The sequence below is a fragment of the Alosa sapidissima genome, chromosome 18 (assembly GCF_018492685.1).
Source record: "Alosa sapidissima isolate fAloSap1 chromosome 18, fAloSap1.pri, whole genome shotgun sequence".
Lineage (NCBI taxonomy): Eukaryota > Metazoa > Chordata > Actinopteri > Clupeiformes > Clupeidae > Alosa > Alosa sapidissima.
In genome coordinates this window covers 23,511,874-23,516,873 of record NC_055974.1, presented here as the reverse complement: position 1 = coordinate 23,516,873, position 5,000 = coordinate 23,511,874, and the positions used below count along the sequence as shown (strand labels likewise).

At 42.1% G+C, this 5,000-nt stretch overlaps 1 protein-coding gene across 3 annotated transcripts in view; it reads left to right on the top strand.

Moving 5' to 3' along the window:
- Positions 1-5,000, top strand: part of htr2cl1 (5-hydroxytryptamine (serotonin) receptor 2C, G protein-coupled-like 1) — a 124,668-nt gene that overhangs the window by 69,842 nt on the left and 49,826 nt on the right. The window lies entirely within an intron of this gene.

Here is a 5,000-nt window from a genome sequence, read left to right as displayed (position 1 = left end):
CACACACACACACACACACACACACACACACACACACACACACGCATAAACCTGACATCTGATTTTCATTGCTACTTAATATTATAGCATTACACGAAATGTCCGTTAATCACAGAACTTTCACTGACTTTTCCCGACAAAGCCTTGACACACCACATACACATGCACCCACACCACACACACACACACACACACACACACACACACACACACACACACACACACACACACACACACACACACGCATAAACCTGACATCTGATTTTCATTGCTACTTAATAAAAGAAGGAGGAAAAAAGGAGATAGAGAGAGAGAGAAAAAGAGAGTTCAACCCAGTCAAGGCAGTCGACAGAGAACACTTTATTTCCCTTTCAGTTAACTTTAAATTAAGAACTCTAAAGCTTTATGAAGTACAATAAGGAGGGGATTTATATTATAAAAGATTTATATAATGGAAATATCATTCAGGCATGATGGCTTTGGCGTCATAGCCACTGAGAAGGAGTGGGAGGAGGAGGAAGAGGAGGAGATGAAGAATGCAAATTCTCTCAGTGGCCTTGGATAGAAAAGAGAGAGAAAAGAGATGTTAAAGGCAAAATCGTGACTTAAGAGAAAGAACTGAAAACGTAACCACTTTCATCAATTCATCCCTCTCATATAGACATCCTCTGCTTTTCAAGAGGAATCAGTCCAAAGTGTCCGACGATAAAGGAATCAATTTCACCGGCGGGTAGCATTACACGAAATGTCCGTTAATCACAGAACTTTCACTGACTTTTCCCGACAAAGCCTTGACTGTGACACACTGCCTTTCAACAAGCAGACAGCTGAATAAAATGCGGCTGAAACGTAGACCATACAAAGAGCTCTAAGAAGATCTCCTACTCCAGTTTCCTACTCTATTTTCATGAGGCCTCCAAATCCATAGCACAAAGTGAGTTTTTAGGTTGTCAGCTTTCCTAATTAGAAGCCCTTGTAGTGTTCCTAAAACTTTAATTGGGATTATTCATTCTTTTCCCTCTGTTCTTTGTCTCTCTCTCTTCCCCAACGAGTCTAGTTTCCTGACAGGGCCTGCTGTTTTTCAAATCTTAGATGCACTACATGTAAGGACTCAATGTTGACCTGTGTTTATTTTTGAAGAGCTTTGTAAAAACAAACCTTGTGAAGTGAGGGATGTGGGTGTCGGATGATACCTCTGGAAATGTATGGTATGAGAGGAGCTTTGGTTATGGAGGAGGTACATGTTTCACATATAGGGGGCTGTGATGGAATGCCCTCACTACCGTTGAGTGTGCACTCTGACTGCCTTACCAACGAGCCTGGCCTGTTTGGCGTTGCGGTCAAGCTGCAGATTTGGTGCTCCGGAGACCTGGGTTTGAGCTGGAACCCCGACCAGTAGGCACGGCTGAAGTGCCCTTGAGCAAGGCACCTAACCTCTTACTGCTCCCCGAGCGCCGCTGTTGTTACAGGCAGCTCACTGCTACGGGATTAGTGTGTGCTTCACCTCACTGTGGGCCAGATCTACTAACACTTTTGCACCCACTTCAGGCGTATTTGTTTCGCAACGTGCGAGGTATGTACAAACAGGCCGTAATGATGTAAAAGCGCAAACTGCCTGTTGCGGGAGCTGAAAGTGGCAGATTGCGTTTTTAATGTCATGCATATGCATTCATGGGAGGATCCATGGGAAAGTGGGAGTTTAGCGTAAAAAGATGGGAGGGGAAGAGTAAAGAGCGCCTAATTATGTATTCCGCTGTATGTACAAAGACTGCTCCTGAAAGCACACATCTATTCTGCGCCTAAATACTTCCGCCTTGTAAAAGCAGGTGTTAATCCAAATTGCAGTTCAATGCGTCAATAAGAGAACCTTTCAAAGACAACAGAATCGCTATTTAGAGCACCAGTTTTGTAAGTCTTTGTACTGTACTATCAAAAGCAACATTAACTTTCGTTGGCCTTTCGAATATCTTACTTTCACTTTCACGTCATTCACTTAAACTTTCCTACTTGCTAGATTTGACCAATCTTCCATAGCCTATGTGTACAAGTAGTTTGAGTAGAACTACTGATCTTCATTATCTCCCTGCTTGTTGACATCTTATCATGTATGGTATTATTTCATGATCGCTAAACGTTTGATTCTTTTTAATGTTGTCATCAGTTAACTTCATTCAACTGCGCTTGTAGGCGCTGGCATTCAGTTATGGACGTTTGTAAATTGCGTTTATGGGCGGAGAAAGGCAGAGAAAAGCGCAGTTTACACTAAGGATTGAACGATTGATAAATACGACGGAAACTTGGGTCTGACAGCGTTCGCAATGTGCGGTTTGTCCATGGCGCTGATAACGCTACGTTCGCAAATGTACGTACATCTGGCCCTGTGTGTTCACTGTGTGCTGAGTGTGTTTCACTAATTCACGGATTGGGATAAATGCAGAGACCAAATTTCCCTCACGGGATCAAAAGAGTATATATACTTATACTTATAAAGTGAAAAGTTTTATATATATCAAAGACTGTCTCTCTCTCTCTCTCTCTCTCTCTCTCTCTCTCTCTCTCTTTTTCTCTCTCTCTCATTCTGTTGAATGTATGGAAAGTAGGGGTGTGAATCTCTCATGTAAAAGACGATACGATTCGCATCTAGATACATGGGCACGATTCGATACAAGAAAAGATACATGTTCATAAAAAACGTAAAGATTTTTTATCATTTGCTCAAGGTGCACATTAATTTTATATTATCAGTTATCGTGGTCATGGTTGTCAATTAGGCAAAAAAATGAATATGATTATCTAAACTGAGGTTTGTTTCATATGCTGTATTGAAATGAAAAAAGAATAGTCTACATTTCAGTCAAACACAGCAGCCAAATACATCTTTTTTTTATAACTTTATAGATTTTATAGAGTTATATCTGATTGTTTTCATGGAGCTGTAGCCTTGTTGAGGTAAGACAATACCGAAATAAAATAAAACAGTGCTTAAGACACTCTTGGCCTTTTCTCATATAGCCTACAAGAATAAAATAGGCCTACATATCAATGAACTCTCTGGGTTTATTTTGTTCCAACGGTAGACCTAATGCAGAAACCTATAATGCCACAAGTCTGAGTGAATATAAACAAAATAATTGGCTAATAATTTGTGCATCGTTTTAGCAAAGGCCAAATTATTATTTAACATTAAGGAAATCCCTTCATCAAACGTAAGGCTATACTCTACAGACTATCGTTGCTGTTTAGTGTTTAATTTCGCGCTGGATTTTGATGTATGGGTAATGAGGTCATTTGACTACTTTGGGCAATGAATGTAGCCAAAAACTAACTGCATTACCCACAATTCCGTGCCACGTATAGTTTCAAAACCGGACGTGGGATGAACGCGCTGCTTGGAACGTAAATGAGAATCTGAGCGAGCAGAAAAGGTTGTGAACCGATTCCTAACAAGTAAATCGATATAACGACCGGTTCATTTCAGTTTTTTTCCGATACGGGGCTTCACGTATCGATGTAGCCCTATCTTACATGTTAAAAACAGATACCGATACATATCGGTTAATCTTTACACCCCTAATGGAAAGTGTCCATTAAATCTTATTGGAAAAACCCATTCTCTAAAGTGCTTTGAAAACCTCCAGTAACTTTACACTCTCAGGGATCAAAGGGCTTCAGGCTTATTGATGCACATTAACAAAAGTGGTGAATATCCGCCATTGTAGCGTAAGATCCTAATGCTGTTACGGGTCACCTTGGTGGTCGGACCGTTGTTGGGTTGTTGAACGACAAATAGATCTTCAGAATAGCTATCCCAGCAGCCTTTGCAGGAAGCTGAGCGATCTGGCATCTCATGATGTCGGTGTGATCTGGGTAGGGCCGGGGTAACCTAAGGTTCCTGGGGTGGTGGTAGTGTAGTGGTTTAGGAGCTGGGCTAGCATGTAGTAGCCAGAGAAGTTATAGGTTCAATTCCCGTTGTGTCCTTGTGCAAGGCACTTAACCCTGAGTTGTTTCAGGGACAATGCTTTTACAATCTGGATGTCAAGTACGTCCGTAGCGGACCACTCCATGAGGACCACTCCGGTACTTGCGGGCCACTGCTCTTGGTGTGGGGTTCTCGCAATGAAGGGTGATGAAAAGTATGTGGGGTTCAGAGAGATTTAATTGGGTAGAATAATTGTATATGTGTGATAACATTTTTGTGCATGCCTGTATGTGTTAACAATGCTAAGTCTTTGTGTTTACGTGTGTGTTCAGTGCCTGTGTGTGTGTGCGTGTGCGTGCGTGCGTGCATGCGTGTGTGTGCATATTAGCACCAATTATTCTGCTCCAATAAATATATATATCTTGCACTCCAGCGCAATTGACTTTGTATACTCGCGCTTTTGTCTTTCCTATTTTACAGTCAGCGCATATTGGAATTTTCCCTCCACAGGTACATATCCGTAAATTAGGAAATTCAATTGCGGCCACAGGGGCGGTTCAGCGAAATGAGGGGGCGTGTTCCGGCACAAACGTTCCCTGTTGATATTTTGCAGTTTCAGAAAACAATTCCGCCACAGACCAGGAACCTCATGGTCTAAAGTCAGTGGCGCAAATTCAGATGCTATTATGCATGCACACCGATCTACAGACACCCTGTGCACAGACGGAAACATTCAAAGCCTTGATAATATTTGTCCGTTTCCCGGTTTTGTTTGTGCATTGGTCACCTGAAAATTTAGTAGCCTAACATCTACATGCAATATTTTTACATCAACGCCTAATTATGACCTATTCATTTGGTCAGTGGCGCAAATTCAGATGCTATTTTAAGAGTGCATCCATGGCCACAGGCATGCAGGAATTAATGCTATGCACACCGATCTACAGACACCCCCATGCACAGATGGAAACATTCAAATTCATTCACCGGCCGACCGGGAGAACTCCCAATCGTCCCGATTGCCACTCCGCTCCTGTGTGTGTGTGTGTGTGTGTGTGTGTGTGTGTGTGTACGCAAGACA